Raw genomic sequence first — 19,561 nt, 5'->3', positions numbered from 1 at the left:
GGCATCTTGTAACAATTTACATTTTATTCTTGCTTTTTTCCCTTGCCATATGAATTTCAACACCATTTTATTTAATTCTTCAAAATAGCCTTTCCCCAACTTAATTGGAATAGTCTGGAACAAATATAACAGTCTAGGTAAGATATTGATTTTAATTGTTGCGATTCTACCAATCATTGATAATTGAAGGTTCTCCCATTTCGCCAAGTCTGTTGCAATTTGTTGCTTCAATTTAAGATAATTATCTTCTTTGAGGGTGCTGCATTTGGCTGTTAGGTGAATCCCCAAATATTTAACTTTATTTGTGATTTGCATTTCCAAATTTTCCGCCAATTCTTCTTTTTGTTTTCGGGGTATATTTTTTGTCAAAATCTTTGTTTTATCTTTGTTTATTTTTAAACCTGCAACTTCTCCATACGCCTCAATTTCTCCTATCAATTTAGGTGCAGATTGAAATGGCTCCTCAAGAATGAAGACTAGATCGTCAGCAAATGCTTGCAACTTGTATTCTTCCTTTTTAATGGTCATTCCCTTTATTTCTTCCTCTTCTCTAATCTTTCTATTTAGTACCTCTAATGTTAAAACAAAAAGCAATGGTGATAGTGGACAGCCTTGTCTCGTACCTCTTTTAATTTCGATTGGATCCGTCAGTTCTCCATTTATCATTATCTTGGCTGTTTGCTTGTGGTAAATCGTTTGTATAGCTTAAATAAAGTTCTTACCAAAGTTCATCTGTTCCATTTGTTGTATCATAAACATCCAGTTCACATTATCGAAGGCTTTCTGCGCATCCAGAAACATCAAGGCCACTTGCTTCCCAGGGTGGACCTGATAATATTCCAAGGTGTCCAGAATTGTCCTTATATTTTCTCTAATTTGCCTCTTTGGTAAGAAACCATTTTGGTCCGGATGGATAAACCCATTTAAGTATTTTTTCAGTCTCTCCGCCAGTATGGAAGCAAATAGCTTATAATCTGAGTTCAACAAGGAAATAGGTCTATAGTTCTTAATTTGCGTATGGTCTGCCTCCTCTTTGGGTAGCAATGTAATATATGCCTCCAACCATGAATTAGGTATTTTGCTTTCAGTCATTACTTCATTCATAACTTCTAGTAAAGGAACGGCCAAGGATTTTTCTAGTGCTCTATAGAATTCCACAGGAAGGCCATCCGGTCCCGGGGCCTTCCCATTATTTTGTCTTTTAAGGGCCTCGGTTAGTTCCATCATTGTTATTTTATCTTCAAGTATAGTTCTAGTATCATTTGGTATTTGGGGGAGTTTGGCATTTTGTAAATATTGTTTCACTTCTTCCTCTTTTATGTTCTCTTGTTCATACAACTTGGCATAGTAATCTTGTATAATTTTCTTTTTTTCCATATTTCCATAGTGCAATTGTCCTTGCTCGTCTCTTAGTTGTAGTATTTTCTTGATCTCTCTTTCTTTTCTCAGTTTATATGCCAGCCATCTGCCTGGTTTGTTTGCATTTTCAAAATAGTTCTGTTTAGCGCCTCTGATTTTTTGAGCCAAGTCCTCCTTTTCCAATAGGTCCAGTTTGTGTTTTATTGTGTCCATCTTTATTTTAATCTCTTTCTTTTGCGGAAATTTCTGTAGTTTTTTCCCCAGTGAGCTATAATCTTTTTCTAGATCCTTAGACACTTGTCTTTTCTTTAAGTTTCTCTTTCTTGTATAGTCTATTATCAAACCTCTAGAAAAGGCCTTCATTGTATCCCAGAGATTCTGTAAGGACGTGTCTTCTTTTTTGTTTTCTTTAAAGAAGAAGGTCAATTCTTTTTCCATTTTCTTTACAAATTCTTTCTCTTTCAATATCCTGTTATTTAGTGTCCATCTAGATCTTATTCTTTGTTGTCTCCAGCCTATTGCCATTGGATTGTGATCCGCCCAAGTGTTTGACTCAATCTCCACGTCTAGTACGCTGCTGGATATGCCCGTTGAGGCCCAAATCATGTCAATTCTAGAGAGTGATGAGTGTCTATTTGAATAGAAGGTGTATTGTTTTTTAGTGGGGTTCCTTTCTCTCCAAACGTCTTTTAGGTTTATTTCATCCATCATCCTGAAGAAGGACTTTGGGAGTGTTTTTCTATTTAATTTTGTTGTTTTGTGGGTTTTATAGTCCAAGTTCTGATCTACAATACCATTGAAATCTCCCATCATGCAAATGTCAACATAGTCTAAATCAGAAATTTTCTTGTGGATTTTTTTATAAAAGTCATCTTGTTTTTCATTAGGTGCGTAAATTCCAATTAGCAGTATTTTCCTAGCATTGTCCATTATCTCCACCATTAAAATTCTTCCATCTTCGTCTGTAAAGATTTGTTTCGCAGGGATTTTATCTTTAATGTAAAAAGTCACACCTCTTTGTTTACAATCCGCTAACGAAATAAAATTTTTCCCCAGCTTTGGTTGTACTAATAGATGACTATTTCTTTGCTGGATATGTACTTCTTGTAGGCAGATTATGTCTAATTTCAATTTTCCTAATTTGTGAAATATTTTGTTTCGTTTATATGGCGAATTAAGTCCATTTATATTAATAGAGAGTAATTTTATTCCTTCCATCCTTATGTTTTATATATAGGATTTATAGCTCTGGTTGATCTTGGTTCCCGTTGTGCTCTGATCTCTACACCCCCAACAGCACCTTCTTCAATGTCAATTCCACCTACAGCACCCTCTGTCCTCTCAATTTCGGTTATGGGTAGATCCAGCAGTTGCACCGATGGCTCTTCATTTCCAGGCTTCTCTGCCTTTCCTCTCAAATGTTCTGTATAGAAGGCTTCTGCCTTCTCAATTGTATCAATTCTGTATCTCTGTCCTTTCCATACAAACATGAGGCCTTCCGGAATCAACCATCTATAGTTAGCTCCTATTTTAAGTAGAACTGTGGTGAAAAATTGGTATTTTCTTCTGTTCTCTCTCACCCTTCTTGGTATTTGCTTTAGAATTGCAATCTCCTTGCCTTTGTATTCCAGTTTTTTATCTCTTGTATTTTGCAGGATTTGTAGTTTTAATGCTTTTTTCGTAAATCTTACATGGACCTCCCTTGGGAGGGAGTTCCTCGTTGCATATCTTGTATTAACTCGAAATATCTCATCTATCCCGTCCATTATCTTCTCCTCAGGTATCCCTGATATTTCTATGAGAATTTCAGATATTATTTGTGGAAAATTTTCACCCTTTTCTTCTACTATATTTTGAAACCTCAGAAAATATTCAGAGCGCTCCATCTCCAATCCAATTATTGCACTGCTTTCTGTTTCCACTTCACTCAATCTGGAATCAAATTCTTCATCCCTCTTCTCTCTCTGCTTCTCTCTTTCAGCAATTGTTTGCATAACATCTTCTTGTTTTTTGACCCACTGTTGTATATCTTTTATATTTCTCTCTGCTTCATCTGTTTTTTTTCTATGTTCTCCATCTTCATTTCCATATTGCCCGTTCTCTTTATAAGTGTATCCAATTTTTCATCAGTGCTTGTTTGTAGTTTCTGTATTGATTGCATAATTGAATCTAAAGATATGGTCTTCTCTTTTTCCTGTTGAATCATAGATTGTATTGATCTTTGTCCTCCTGCCGGTGAAGAAGCAGGAGTTGTTGTTGTAGAGCCCACTGGTGTTGGCTTTCTACTCATCTTATTATTTTATTCTCTCTTCTTCTTCCTCTTCGTTTTGTGGTTCAGTCCAATTGCAATTAACACTTGGAGAGGAAGAAGATAGGAAGAATAAAAGAGGAAGGGAGGAGGAAAAAGGGGAAAAGAGTGTATGGTAGTTAGATAAAAGTAATACGGGGAGAGAGCAAGATTTAATAAGGGATATAAAAAAGAGGTAGAAGGAGGAGAGGGGCAAAAAGAGAAAGTGAGAGAAGGGGAAAAAAAAGACAATCCGTATAAGAAAGATAAGGGTAAATAAAGGGAGTGGGAGGAGAGAGAGAAAAAAAAATTGTATCTGTTATTTCAAAAAAAGAAAAAAGGAAAAAAATGGAAAGAGAAAAAATTACGGACCAAGAGGAAAAAAAAGAAAAAAAAGAAAAAATTATTCAGCGCTTCCAGGCTCCAGGACTTCAGGGGAAAAAAAAAAAGACAAACAGCACACACACCAACCAGGAAAAAGAAACAATCATCACATCCCCAGTAAAATAGTATAGACACTTGATGTAATTTCCAAAGTCACTCCAGTTTTCTCTTATAAGTCTTCCAAGATAAGTTTCCAGACCGTACAGCTCCACAAGAAACAGCCTGCTATAAACAGCTGTGTTCCTTGCTTCTTATCAGGTCTCGACCTTGGATGGATGTTTTTTCTCAAAATAGTCCCAGCAGTAGGAATTGGCAACAGTGTTTCAAAGTCCGCTAGATGGCAGTGTTAAAATAGCAGTGTTAAAATGTATCCAGTCCCTAGCCCCTCGCAGCGCTGCCTTTAGTGAAAGAGAAAGTTAAACTCAGCGAAAAAAGAAAAAAAAGTCTTTTCGGCATTAAAAGGAATAAAGTAAAAATAAAAAAGAAGGCTCTAGTGAAGTCACTTTTTTAAGAAAAAGAAGGGAAAATTAAAAATAAAGAAAAGGCTTCAACCGCAATTGTAACAACAGTAATGAGAGTCCCGTCTGGCTTCCGGTAGATAAAAAGGGAAGAACAAAAAGCCCAAATGGTTTCAATTAACTCTATTCAAACCCGCCGCTAAGTCTTCGGTTATTTTCTAATTTCCTTTAATCTTCCAAATTAAGGGTGTCTGTATAATTTAAACAAAAAAGAAAGACTTTTTTCAAGTAGTCTCACCAAAGCACGGCATGTTTCTCTTTCTCTCCTCTTTCTCTCCTGCTCTTGCTTTACGGAGCCGTCAGCCGCTTCGGCAGCCTGGGGGCTGGCTCCTGATCGCAGGCAAAGAGGGGTTTCCCCAGGGTTTCCAGAGACTTTGCGAGTGTCTACTACTTCTACTTCTGTTGCTTCTGCTTCTGATTCTTCTGATTCTTATTCTACTGCTTCTGCTTCTTCTTTTTCTATTGCTGCTGCTGATTCTTTTTCTTCTTCTGCTGCTGCTGCCTCTGCTTCTTCTGCTTCTCTTTTATCTACTTCTTCGTCTTCTGTTTCTTCTGTTATTGATGCTTTTGCAGCTTCTGCTTTTTCTCCTGCCTCTCCTGCTTCTGCCTCTGCTGCTCCTGCTGCTCCTTTCTTCTTCTTCTTCTTCTTCTTCTTCTTCTTCTTCTTCTTCTTCTTCTGCTTCTGCTTCTGCTTCTGCTACTGCTACTGCTACTGCTACTGCTACTGCTGCTTTTGCTGCTTCCAATTCTTCCGCTGCTTCCGCTGCTTCCGCTGCTTCCGCTGCTTCCGCTGCTTCCGCTGCTTCCGCTGCTTCCGCTGCTTCCGCTGCTTCCGCTGCTTCCGCTTCTTCTTCTTCTTCTTCTTCTTCTTCTTCTTCTTCTTCTTCTTCTTCTTCTTCTTCTTCTTCTTCTTTTTCTTCTTCCGCTGCTTCCGCTGCTTCGGCTGGTTCTGCTGCTTTTGATTCTTCTACTTTTGCTGTCTCTCCAATCTAAGATGGCCAACTGAAGTTTTTCTTTTTTCCCTTTTTATTCTTCTGCTGATTAGCTATGTCTGCTGCTTCTGCTTCTGCTTCTTCTTCTTCTTCTTCTTCTTCTTCTTCTTCTTCTTCTGCTTCTGCTTCTGCTTCCGCGCTTACGCTGCTTACGCTGCTTACGCTGCTTACGCTGCTTACGCTGCTTACGCTGCTTACGCTGCTTACGCTGCTTACGCTGCTTACGCTGCTTACGCTGCTTACGCTGCCTCCAATTCTTCTTCTTCTTCCGCTGCTTCTGATTCTTCTGCTGTTTCTGCTGTTTCTGCTGCTTCTGCTACTTATTCTGCTTTTGATTCTTCTAATTCTGCTGTCTCTCCGGAGGCGGATCTAAGATGGCCAATTGAAGTTTTTCTTATTTCCCTTTTTATTCTTCTGATGCTTTAGCTACATCTGCTGCTTCTGCTTCTGCTTCTTTTTCTGCTTCTGCTGCTGCTTCTGCTGCTGCTTCTGCTGCTTCTTGTACTGTTTTCTGCTACTTCTTCTGCTGTTACTTCTACTTCTCATTCAGATTATGCTGCTTCTGACGCTTCTGCTGCTCCCGCTGCTTCTCCTCCTTCTGCTTCATCTGTTGCTTCTGTTTCTTCTTCTGCTTCCGCTACTTCTCCTGTTTTTGCTTCTGCTGCTTCGGCTGTGTCCACTGTTTCCGCTGCTTCACCTGCTACACCGGCTCCTGCTGCTTCCGCTGCTTCTGCTACTTCTTCTGCTGTTACTTCTACTTCTCATTCTGATTAGGCTGCTTCTTCTGCTCCCGCTGCTCCTGCTCCTGCTGCTTCTGCTTCTTCTTCTTCTTCTTCTTCTTCTTCTTCTTCTTCTTCTTCTTCTTCTTCTTCTTCTTCTTCTTCTTCTTCTTCTTCTTCTGCTTCTTCTGCTGCTTCTGCTTCTGCTTCTGCTTCTTCTTCTTCTTCTTCTTCTTCTTCTTCTTCTTCTTCTTCTTCTTCTTCCGCTGCTTTTGCTGCTTTTGCTGCTTCTGCTGCTTCCTCTGCTTCCAATTCTTCTGCTGCTTCTGCTACTTCTGCTACTTCTGCTGCTTCTGCGGCTTCCGCTGCCTCCAATTCTTCTGCTGCTTCTGCTGCTTCTGTTTATTCTTCTGTTGCTTCTGCTTCTGCTTCTACTGTTTCTCCTGCTGTTGATGCTTCTGCTGCTCCTGCGGCTTCTACTCTTTCTGCTGCTTCTGCTACTGCTTCTGCCACTACTTCTGCCACTTCATCTACTTCTGTTGCTTCTGCTTCTCCTTCTGCTGCTTCTGCTGTTTCTGCTGCTTCTGTTTATTCTTCTGCTGCTTCTGCTACTTCTGCTACTTCTGCTGCTTCTGCGGCTTCCGCTGCCTCCTCCTCCTCTTCTTCTTCTTCTTCTTCTTCTTCTTCTTCTTCTTCTGCTACTGCTACTGCTGCTTCCGCTGCTTCCGCTGCTTCCGCTGCTTCCGCTGCTTCCGCTGCTTCCGCTGCTTCCGCTGCTTCCGCTGCTTCCGCTGCTTCCGCTGCTTCCGCTGCTTCCGCTGCTTCCGCTGCTTCCGCTTCTTCAGCTGCTACCGCTGCTGCTGCTGCTTCTTCTTCTGCTGCTTCTTCTGCTTCTTCTGCTGCTTCTGCTGCTTCTGCTGCTTCTGTTGCTTATGTTGCTTCTGCTGCTTCTGCTGCTTCTGCTGCTTTTGTTGCTTCTTTTTCTTCTTCTGCTTCCGCTACTTCTCCTGCTTTTGCTTCTGCTGCTTCTGCTGCTTCACCTGCTTCTGCTTCTTCACCTGGTACCGCTGCTGCTGCTGCTTCTTCTTCTTCTTCTTCTTCTTCTTCTTCTTCTTCTTCTTCTTCTTCTTCTTCTTCTTCTTCTTCTTCTTCCACTGCTTTTGCTGCTTCCAATTCTTCTTCTTCTTCTTCTTCTTCTTCTTCTTCTTCTTCTTCTTCTTCTTCTTCTTCTTCTTCTTCTTCTGCTGCTGCTGCTGCTTCTGCTGCTTCTGCTTCTTCTGCTTCTTTTGCTTCTTCTTGTGCTTCTGCTTCTGCTTCTGCTGCTTCCGCTGCTTCCGCTGCTTCCGCTTCTTCAGCTGCTACCGCTGCTGCTGCTGCTTCTTCTTCTGCTGCTGCTTCTGCTGCTTCTGCTGCTTCTGCTGCTTCTGCTGCTTTTGTTGCTTCTTTTTCTTCTTCTGCTTCCGCTACTTCTCCTGCTTTTGCTTCTGCTGCTTCCGCTGCTTCACCTACTTCTGCTTCTTCACCTTTTTTTTAATTAAAAGAGTTTTGTACAAACAGATTTTCCCCCTTTTCACCCCCCCGCCATACATTGTAAATCTCATACAAAAACTATACCGCCCCCAACCCCCCCGCAAAAATTCACATTCAAATATTATACAACTTTGCCCCCTCCCCTCCCCCCATCTTAAAGTAAATTACTCATATTGTATCCCCTCTCCTCCCAACAAACACAATATAAATTTCTCTTAGATTAATAATAACACATTAATCCCATCTTCTAAGCTAATTTAACATATATAACTCTTAATATAAATTTCTCCTAAAATAACATTGTTTCATTAATCCCATCATCTAATTTATTCATACAAATACAATGCCCCGCCCTCCACCCTAACCCTCCCCCACCTCCCACAGAAACCCACCCCCCTGACTTCCGCTGTATACCACTCTAACAATTCCAAACATCCCGTATATTATTTACTCTGATCATCTATCAATCTAAGCATTCTTACCTAAAGGCTACATAATAACTCCTAGTCTGGTATTTATTCTCTATATAATCAATCCATTTTACCCATTCCTGTGTATAATCCTCCTGTTTCTGAGCTTTTAAAAAAGCTGAAATTTTTGCCATTCCGGCAAACCCCGCCACCTTCTGAATCCATTGATCAATTGTCGGTAAAAAATCTTTTTTCCAATGTTACGCAATCAACAACCTAGCTGCTGTAACCATATGCAAAGCCAATTTTATTTCCCCTTTGGAGAAATCCTTAGCTATACCCAGTAAAAACATTTGCGGAGTGAAATGTATTCTTTTCTTAAATACATTCTGCATAACCCACCATATTTTTATCCAAAAAGCTTTAACCTTGTTGCAAGTCCACCATACATGAATAAAGGTAGCATCTAGACACCCGCATCTCCAACATTTTGGTTGAACATTTGGGTACATGCATGATAATTTTTTAGGATCTAAATACCATCTGTAAAACATTTTATAAAAGTTCTCCCTTAAATTCTGTGACTGTGTAAATTTAACATTCTGAACCCATATTTTTTCCCACGTTTCCAACATAACCACTTCACCAAAATTCTGAGCCCATTTAATCATACAATCCTTAACCAATTCACTTTCTGAGTCTCTTTCTAACAATACATTATATATTCTTTTAACTTGTTTTGGGCCAGTCTCTTTTATCTGCTTAATCAGTTCCACTTCTTTATCCATAAAGCCGACCCTACGATCTTCTTCCCATCTCTTCTGTAGCTGTATATAATGTAACCAATTTAAAATAATTCCTTCTTCCAACAGGTGTTCAAAGTTTTTAACTTCCATTCGTCCCCATCAGCAATAAGCGCATCTTTATATAAACAACCCCCGAGTGACTTAGTATACGTAATCCCCATGGTGTCTGCAAGATCCAGCCAAAGCGGTATTTTATAATCCCAATTGGGCCGGTGCTTCTTCCATATTCTCATCAAGGCACTTCGGAGAACATGATTGTTAAACACTTTATCCACCCTATCTTCATAAAAAAGGTATGCATGCCATCCCAGAACAAGATCATGGCCTTCTATATTCAGCAAATCCATTTTTGTTTTCCCAAACCAATCTGCTACATGCGTTAGAACCGCAGCTTCAAAGTGCAATCGAAGGTTTGGGAGTCTGAGGCCGCCTCTTTCACGAGTATCTTGCATAATCTTCATCTTTACTCTCGGTTTTTTCTCCTTCCAAACAAATTTATTTAATGTTGTTTGCCAATTTAACAAGATTTTATCTGATTTAAGCACCGGTATCATCTGGAATAGAAAGATAAATCTAGGTAGAACGTTCATTTTAATTGCTGAGATCCTTCCAAGCAAGGACAATTGTAACTTTTTCCACACTTCAAGATCTTTCTGTATCTTTTGCCACAACACTTCATAGTTATTTAAGAAACGTTTTGTATTTGATTCTGATATTTGTATGCCTAAATATTTGACTTTAGAAACTATTTCAAAACCTGCTAAACTTACAAGTCTCTTTCTTTGAATCTCTGTCATATTTTTGACCATCATTTTCGTTTTGTTTTGATTTAGTCTAAACCCAGACACCATGCCAAATTCTACTATAATATTTTTCATCTGGATTATTGATTTCAAAGGATGTGAAAGGGTAACAACCAGATCATCGGCAAATGCTCTAGTTCTATATTCCTTTTGCCTGATAGCTATGCCATCTAAGGATTTTGAGTCCCGAATTGCGTTCAACAAGACTTCCAAAGTTAAAATAAATAACAATGGGGATAATGGGCAACCTTGTCTTGTGCCTTTTTGTATCTCGAAAGTTGTTGACAAATTTCCATTAATAATAAGTTGTGCATTTTGTTGCTGATAAATTGCTCCAATCGCCTGCCGAAATCGTAGTCCCATATCCATCTTTTCCAAAGTCTTGGTTAGAAAGTTCCAATTGACTCGATCAAAGGCCTTCTCTGCATCCAAGAAAACCAGCACTGCAGAGATCTGCTTATTCTTATCAAGATAGTCAATTAAATCTATGAGTTGCCTTACATTCTCCTTCATATGTCTGCCTTCAATAAATCCTGCTTGATCATGATGAATAATCTCTTGAATAACCGGCATCAATCTGTTGGCTAGTACCTTAGCAAATATTTTATAATCTGTGTTCAGAAGAGAAATCGGCCTGTAATCCTCTGGTTTCTTAGGGCCCTCTTTGTCTTTAGGTATCAATGAGATAAAAGCCGCTTTCCATGAGGAGGGTATTTTACCTCCTTGTTGTATATTACAAAATAGTTGTGTAAGATGTTCAATCATTTCCAGTTGTAAAGTTTTATAATACATTGCAGTCAAACCATCAGTCCCTGGAGCCTTAGCTAATTTAAGTTGATTTATAACTAAAGTGATCTCATCAGCAGTTATCAGACGTTCCAGATTTGCCTTTTGAAGCTCAGAAATTTTAGCAACCCTTTTTCCTTCCAAAAAATCATCTATTAACTTGTTCTGTATATTATCCTGTATATATAGCTTAGCATAATAGTCCACAAATGATTTTTTAATCAAATCTTGTTGATATACCGTCTTCCCTCCATACTCAATTTTATCAATAATTCTATCATTCGTGTTCCTTCTCAAAGTATAAGCCAACCACCTACCAGGTTTATTAGCGTTAGCAAAGGTGTTATGTTTAGCAAATTGTAAGTTAGTTGCTGTTTGTTCTGCAATAAGCATCTGAAATTGGTCTTTCAACAGCTTTAGCGCCATCTGGAGCGCCTGGTCATTCGGGTTTACTATAAGCAGCTGTTCCTTGTTTTTTATTTCATCTTCCAATTCCATTCTCAGAGAAGCTCAGAGAAAGCCTGACGTCGGCGCCAGGAACAACCGGAAGTCGTCTTCTTCTTCTTCTTCTTCTTCTTCTTCTTCTTCTTCTTCTTCTTCTTCTTCTTCTTCTTCTTCTTCTTCTTCTTCTTCTTCCGCTGCTTTTGCTGCTTCCAATTCTTCTTCTTCTTCTTCTTCTTCTTCTTCTTCTTCTTCTTCTTCTTCTTCTTCTTCTTCTTCTTCTTCTTCTTCTTCTTCTTCTTCTTCTGCTTCTTCTTCTTCTGCTTCCTCTGCTTCTGCTTCTGCTTCTGCTTCTTCTGCTTCTTTTGCTTCTTCTTGTGCTTCTGCTTCTGTTTCTGCTGCTTCCGCTGCTTCCGCTGCTTCCGCTTCTTCAGCTGCTACCGCTGCTGCTGCTGCTTCTTCTTCTGCTGCTGCTTCTGCTGCTTCTGCTGCTTCTGCTGCTTCTGCTGCTTCTGCTGCTTCTGCTGCTTCTGCTGCTTCTGCTGCTTTTGTTGCTTCTTTTTCTTCTTCTGCTTCTGCTACTTCTCCTGCTTTTGCTTCTGCTGCTTCACCTGCTTCACCTGCTTCTGCTTCTTCACCTGGTACCGCTGCTGCTCCTGCTGCTGCTGCTGTTTCTTCTTCTTCTTCTTCTTCTTCTTCTTCTTCTTCTTCTTCTTCTTCTTCTTCTTCTTCTTCTTCTTCTTCTTCTTCTTCTTCTTCTTCCTCTGCTTTTGCTGCTTCCAATTCCTCTTCTTCTTCTTCTTCTTCTTCTTCTTCTTCTTCTTCTTCTTCTTCTTCTGCTTCTGCTTCTGCTTCTGCTGCTTCTGCTTCTTCTGCTTCTGCTTCTGCTTCTGCTTCTTCTGCTTCTTCTTGTGCTTCTGCTTCTGCTTCCGCTGCTTCCGCTGCTTCCGCTGCTTCCGCTGCTTCCGCTTCTTCAGCTGCTACCGCTGCTGCTGCTGCTGCTTCTTCTTCTTCTTCTTCTTCTTCTTCTTCTTCTTCTTCTTCTTCTTCTTCTTCTTCTTCTTCTTCTTCCGCTGCTTTTGCTGCTTCCAATTCTTCTTCTTCTTCTTCTTCTTCTTCTTCTTCTTCTTCTTCTTCTTCTTCTTCTGCTTCTGCTTCTGCTTCTGCTTCTGCTTCTGCTTCTGCTTCTGCTTCTTCTGCTTCTTCTGCTTCTTCTTGTGCTTCTGCTTCTGCTTCTGCTGCTTCCGCTGCTTCCGCTGCTTCCGCTTCTTCAGCTGCTACCGCTGCTGCTGCTGCTTCTTCTTCTGCTGCTGCTTCTGCTGCTTCTGCTGCTTCTGCTGCTTCTGCTGCTTCTGCTGCTTCTGCTGCTTCTGCTGCTTCTGCTGCTTCTGCTGCTTTTGTTGCTTCTTTTTCTTCTTCTGCTTCTGCTACTTCTCCTGCTTTTGCTTCTGCTGCTTCCGCTGCTTCACCTGCTTCTGCTTCTTCACCTGGTACCGCTGCTGCTCCTGCTGCTGCTGCTGTTTCTTCTTCTTCTTCTTCTTCTTCTTCTTCTTCTTCTTCTTCTTCTTCTTCTTCTTCTTCTTCTTCTTCTTCTTCTTCTTCTTCTTCCGCTGCTTTTGCTGCTTCCAATTCTTCTTCTTCTTCTTCTTCTTCTTCTTCTTCTTCTTCTTCTTCTTCTTCTTCTTCTTCTTCTTCTTCTTCTTCTTCTTCTGCTGCTGCTTCTGCTTCTGCTTCTTCTGCTTCTGCTTCTGCTTCTTTTGCTTCTTCTTGTGCTTCTGCTTCTGCTTCCGCTGCTTCCGCTTCTTCAGCTGCTACCGCTGCTGCTGCTGCTTCTTCTTCTTCTTCTTCTTCTTCTTCTTCTTCTTCTTCTTCTTCTTCTTCTTCTTCTTCTTCTTCTTCTTCTTCTTCTTCTTCTTCCGCTGCTTTTGCTGCTTCCAATTCTTCTTCTTCTTCTTCTTCTTCTTCTTCTTCTTCTTCTTCTGCTTCTTCTGCTGCTTCTGCTTCTGCTTCTGCTTCTTCTTCTTCTTCTTCTTCTTCTTCTTCTTCTTCTTCTTCTTCTTCCGCTGCTTTTGCTGCTTTTGCTGCTTCTGCTGCTTCCTCTGCTTCCAATTCTTCTGCTGCTTCTGCTACTTCTGCTACTTCTGCTGCTTCTGCGGCTTCCGCTGCCTCCAATTCTTCTGCTGCTTCTGCTGCTTCTGTTTATTCTTCTGTTGCTTCTGCTTCTGCTTCTACTGTTTCTCCTGCTGTTGATGCTTCTGCTGCTCCTGCGGCTTCTACTCTTTCTGCTGCTTCTGCTACTGCTTCTGCCACTACTTCTGCCACTTCATCTACTTCTGTTGCTTCTGCTTCTCCTTCTGCTGCTTCTGCTGTTTCTGCTGCTTCTGTTTATTCTTCTGCTGCTTCTGCTACTTCTGCTACTTCTGCTGCTTCTGCGGCTTCCGCTGCCTCCTCCTCCTCTTCTTCTTCTTCTTCTTCTTCTTCTTCTTCTTCTTCTTCTGCTACTGCTACTGCTGCTTCCGCTGCTTCCGCTGCTTCCGCTGCTTCCGCTGCTTCCGCTGCTTCCGCTGCTTCCGCTGCTTCCGCTGCTTCCGCTGCTTCCGCTGCTTCCGCTGCTTCCGCTGCTTCCGCTGCTTCCGCTGCTTCCGCTGCTTCCGCTGCTTCCGCTTCTTCAGCTGCTACCGCTGCTGCTGCTGCTTCTTCTTCTGCTGCTTCTTCTGCTTCTTCTGCTGCTTCTGCTGCTTCTGCTGCTTCTGTTGCTTATGTTGCTTCTGCTGCTTCTGCTGCTTCTGCTGCTTTTGTTGCTTCTTTTTCTTCTTCTGCTTCCGCTACTTCTCCTGCTTTTGCTTCTGCTGCTTCTGCTGCTTCACCTGCTTCTGCTTCTTCACCTGGTACCGCTGCTGCTGCTGCTTCTTCTTCTTCTTCTTCTTCTTCTTCTTCTTCTTCTTCTTCTTCTTCTTCTTCTTCTTCTTCTTCTTCTTCTTCTTCTTCTTCTTCTTCTTCCACTGCTTTTGCTGCTTCCAATTCTTCTTCTTCTTCTTCTTCTTCTTCTTCTTCTTCTTCTTCTTCTTCTTCTTCTTCTTCTTCTTCTGCTGCTGCTGCTTCTGCTGCTTCTGCTTCTTCTGCTTCTTTTGCTTCTTCTTGTGCTTCTGCTTCTGCTTCTGCTGCTTCCGCTGCTTCCGCTGCTTCCGCTTCTTCAGCTGCTACCGCTGCTGCTGCTGCTTCTTCTTCTGCTGCTGCTTCTGCTGCTTCTGCTGCTTCTGCTGCTTCTGCTGCTTTTGTTGCTTCTTTTTCTTCTTCTGCTTCCGCTACTTCTCCTGCTTTTGCTTCTGCTGCTTCCGCTGCTTCACCTACTTCTGCTTCTTCACCTTTTTTTTAATTAAAAGAGTTTTGTACAAACAGATTTTCCCCCTTTTCACCCCCCCGCCATACATTGTAAATCTCATACAAAAACTATACCGCCCCCAACCCCCCCGCAAAAATTCACATTCAAATATTATACAACTTTGCCCCCTCCCCTCCCCCCATCTTAAAGTAAATTACTCATATTGTATCCCCTCTCCTCCCAACAAACACAATATAAATTTCTCTTAGATTAATAATAACACATTAATCCCATCTTCTAAGCTAATTTAACATATATAACTCTTAATATAAATTTCTCCTAAAATAACATTGTTTCATTAATCCCATCATCTAATTTATTCATACAAATACAATGCCCCGCCCTCCACCCTAACCCTCCCCCACCTCCCACAGAAACCCACCCCCCTGACTTCCGCTGTATACCACTCTAACAATTCCAAACATCCCGTATATTATTTACTCTGATCATCTATCAATCTAAGCATTCTTACCTAAAGGCTACATAATAACTCCTAGTCTGGTATTTATTCTCTATATAATCAATCCATTTTACCCATTCCTGTGTATAATCCTCCTGTTTCTGAGCTTTTAAAAAAGCTGAAATTTTTGCCATTCCGGCAAACCCCGCCACCTTCTGAATCCATTGATCAATTGTCGGTAAAAAATCTTTTTTCCAATGTTACGCAATCAACAACCTAGCTGCTGTAACCATATGCAAAGCCAATTTTATTTCCCCTTTGGAGAAATCCTTAGCTATACCCAGTAAAAACATTTGCGGAGTGAAATGTATTCTTTTCTTAAATACATTCTGCATAACCCACCATATTTTTATCCAAAAAGCTTTAACCTTGTTGCAAGTCCACCATACATGAATAAAGGTAGCATCTAGACACCCGCATCTCCAACATTTTGGTTGAACATTTGGGTACATGCATGATAATTTTTTAGGATCTAAATACCATCTGTAAAACATTTTATAAAAGTTCTCCCTTAAATTCTGTGACTGTGTAAATTTAACATTCTGAACCCATATTTTTTCCCACGTTTCCAACATAACCACTTCACCAAAATTCTGAGCCCATTTAATCATACAATCCTTAACCAATTCACTTTCTGAGTCTCTTTCTAACAATACATTATATATTCTTTTAACTTGTTTTGGGCCAGTCTCTTTTATCTGCTTAATCAGTTCCACTTCTTTATCCATAAAGCCGACCCTACGATCTTCTTCCCATCTCTTCTGTAGCTGTATATAATGTAACCAATTTAAAATAATTCCTTCTTCCAACAGGTGTTCAAAGTTTTTAACTTCCATTCGTCCCCATCAGCAATAAGCGCATCTTTATATAAACAACCCCCGAGTGACTTAGTATACGTAATCCCCATGGTGTCTGCAAGATCCAGCCAAAGCGGTATTTTATAATCCCAATTGGGCCGGTGCTTCTTCCATATTCTCATCAAGGCACTTCGGAGAACATGATTGTTAAACACTTTATCCACCCTATCTTCATAAAAAAGGTATGCATGCCATCCCAGAACAAGATCATGGCCTTCTATATTCAGCAAATCCATTTTTGTTTTCCCAAACCAATCTGCTACATGCGTTAGAACCGCAGCTTCAAAGTGCAATCGAAGGTTTGGGAGTCTGAGGCCGCCTCTTTCACGAGTATCTTGCATAATCTTCATCTTTACTCTCGGTTTTTTCTCCTTCCAAACAAATTTATTTAATGTTGTTTGCCAATTTAACAAGATTTTATCTGATTTAAGCACCGGTATCATCTGGAATAGAAAGATAAATCTAGGTAGAACGTTCATTTTAATTGCTGAGATCCTTCCAAGCAAGGACAATTGTAACTTTTTCCACACTTCAAGATCTTTCTGTATCTTTTGCCACAACACTTCATAGTTATTTAAGAAACGTTTTGTATTTGATTCTGATATTTGTATGCCTAAATATTTGACTTTAGAAACTATTTCAAAACCTGCTAAACTTACAAGTCTCTTTCTTTGAATCTCTGTCATATTTTTGACCATCATTTTCGTTTTGTTTTGATTTAGTCTAAACCCAGACACCATGCCAAATTCTACTATAATATTTTTCATCTGGATTATTGATTTCAAAGGATGTGAAAGGGTAACAACCAGATCATCGGCAAATGCTCTAGTTCTATATTCCTTTTGCCTGATAGCTATGCCATCTAAGGATTTTGAGTCCCGAATTGCGTTCAACAAGACTTCCAAAGTTAAAATAAATAACAATGGGGATAATGGGCAACCTTGTCTTGTGCCTTTTTGTATCTCGAAAGTTGTTGACAAATTTCCATTAATAATAAGTTGTGCATTTTGTTGCTGATAAATTGCTCCAATCGCCTGCCGAAATCGTAGTCCCATATCCATCTTTTCCAAAGTCTTGGTTAGAAAGTTCCAATTGACTCGATCAAAGGCCTTCTCTGCATCCAAGAAAACCAGCACTGCAGAGATCTGCTTATTCTTATCAAGATAGTCAATTAAATCTATGAGTTGCCTTACATTCTCCTTCATATGTCTGCCTTCAATAAATCCTGCTTGATCATGATGAATAATCTCTTGAATAACCGGCATCAATCTGTTGGCTAGTACCTTAGCAAATATTTTATAATCTGTGTTCAGAAGAGAAATCGGCCTGTAATCCTCTGGTTTCTTAGGGCCCTCTTTGTCTTTAGGTATCAATGAGATAAAAGCCGCTTTCCATGAGGAGGGTATTTTACCTCCTTGTTGTATATTACAAAATAGTTGTGTAAGATGTTCAATCATTTCCAGTTGTAAAGTTTTATAATACATTGCAGTCAAACCATCAGTCCCTGGAGCCTTAGCTAATTTAAGTTGATTTATAACTAAAGTGATCTCATCAGCAGTTATCAGACGTTCCAGATTTGCCTTTTGAAGCTCAGAAATTTTAGCAACCCTTTTTCCTTCCAAAAAATCATCTATTAACTTGTTCTGTATATTATCCTGTATATATAGCTTAGCATAATAGTCCACAAATGATTTTTTAATCAAATCTTGTTGATATACCGTCTTCCCTCCATACTCAATTTTATCAATAATTCTATCATTCGTGTTCCTTCTCAAAGTATAAGCCAACCACCTACCAGGTTTATTAGCGTTAGCAAAGGTGTTATGTTTAGCAAATTGTAAGTTAGTTGCTGTTTGTTCTGCAATAAGCATCTGAAATTGGTCTTTCAACAGCTTTAGCGCCATCTGGAGCGCCTGGTCATTCGGGTTTACTATAAGCAGCTGTTCCTTGTTTTTTATTTCATCTTCCAATTCCATTCTCAGAGAAGCTCAGAGAAAGCCTGACGTCGGCGCCAGGAACAACCGGAAGTCGTCTTCTTCTTCTTCTTCTTCTTCTTCTTCTTCTTCTTCTTCTTCTTCTTCTTCTTCTTCTTCTTCTTCTTCTTCTTCTTCTTCTTCTTCCGCTGCTTTTGCTGCTTCCAATTCTTCTTCTTCTTCTTCTTCTTCTTCTTCTTCTTCTTCTTCTTCTTCTTCTTCTTCTTCTTCTTCTTCTTCTGCTTCTTCTTCTTCTGCTTCCTCTGCTTCTGCTTCTGCTTCTGCTTCTTCTGCTTCTTTTGCTTCTTCTTGTGCTTCTGCTTCTGTTTCTGCTGCTTCCGCTGCTTCCGCTGCTTCCGCTTCTTCAGCTGCTACCGCTGCTGCTGCTGCTTCTTCTTCTGCTGCTGCTTCTGCTGCTTCTGCTGCTTCTGCTGCTTCTGCTGCTTCTGCTGCTTCTGCTGCTTCTGCTGCTTTTGTTGCTTCTTTTTCTTCTTCTGCTTCTGCTACTTCTCCTGCTTTTGCTTCTGCTGCTTCACCTGCTTCACCTGCTTCTGCTTCTTCACCTGGTACCGCTGCTGCTCCTGCTGCTGCTGCTGTTTCTTCTTCTTCTTCTTCTTCTTCTTCTTCTTCTTCTTCTTCTTCTTCTTCTTCTTCTTCTTCTTCTTCTTCTTCTTCTTCCTCTGCTTTTGCTGCTTCCAATTCCTCTTCTTCTTCTTCTTCTTCTTCTTCTTCTTCTTCTTCTTCTTCTTCTTCTTCTTCTGCTTCTGCTTCTGCTTCTGCTGCTTCTGCTTCTTCTGCTTCTGCTTCTGCTTCTGCTTCTTCTGCTTCTTCTTGTGCTTCTGCTTCTGCTTCCGCTGCTTCCGCTGCTTCCGCTGCTTCCGCTGCTTCCGCTTCTTCAGCTGCTACCGCTGCTGCTGCTGCTGCTTCTTCTTCTTCTTCTTCTTCTTCTTCTTCTTCTTCTTCTTCTTCTTCTTCTTCTTCTTCTTCTTCTTCTTCCGCTGCTTTTGCTGCTTCCAATTCTTCTTCTTCTTCTTCTTCTTCTTCTTCTTCTTCTTCTTCTTCTTCTTCTTCTTCTTCTGCTTCTGCTTCTGCTTCTGCTTCTGCTTCTGCTTCTGCTTCTGCTTCTTCTGCTTCTTCTGCTTCTTCTTGTGCTTCTGCTTCTGCTTCTGCTGCTTCCGCTGCTTCCGCTGCTTCCGCTTCTTCAGCTGCTACCGCTGCTGCTGCTGCTTCTTCTTCTGCTGCTGCTTCTGCTGCTTCTGCTGCTTCTGCTGCTTCTGCTGCTTCTGCTGCTTCTGCTGCTTCTGCTGCTTCTGCTGCTTCTGCTGCTTTTGTTGCTTCTTTTTCTTCTTCTGCTTCTGCTACTTCTCCTGCTTTTGCTTCTGCTGCTTCCGCTGCTTCACCTGCTTCTGCTTCTTCACCTGGTACCGCTGCTGCTCCTGCTGCTGCTGCTGTTTCTTCTTCTTCTTCTTCTTCTTCTTCTTCTTCTTCTTCTTCTTCTTCTTCTTCTTCTTCTTCTTCTTCTTCTTCTTCTTCTTCTTCTTCTTCCGCTGCTTTTGCTGCTTCCAATTCTTCTTCTTCTTCTTCTTCTTCTTCTTCTTCTTCTTCTTCTTCTTCTTCTTCTTCTTCTTCTTCTTCTTCTTCTTCTTCTTCTGCTGCTGCTTCTGCTTCTGCTTCTTCTGCTTCTGCTTCTGCTTCTTTTGCTTCTTCTTGTGCTTCTGCTTCTGCTTCCGCTGCTTCCGCTTCTTCAGCTGCTACCGCTGCTGCTGCTGCTTCTTCTTCTTCTTCTTCCTCTTCTTCTTCTTCTTCTTCTTCTTCTTCTTCTTCTTCTTCTTCTTCTTCTTCTTCTTCTTCTTC

Source organism: Natrix helvetica (assembly GCF_964273705.1).
Source record: "Natrix helvetica genome assembly, chromosome: W".
NCBI classification, from domain to species: Eukaryota; Metazoa; Chordata; class Lepidosauria; order Squamata; family Natricidae; genus Natrix; species Natrix helvetica.
The sequence above is the reverse complement of the archived record's forward strand: the minus strand, read 5'-3'. Positions refer to the sequence as shown.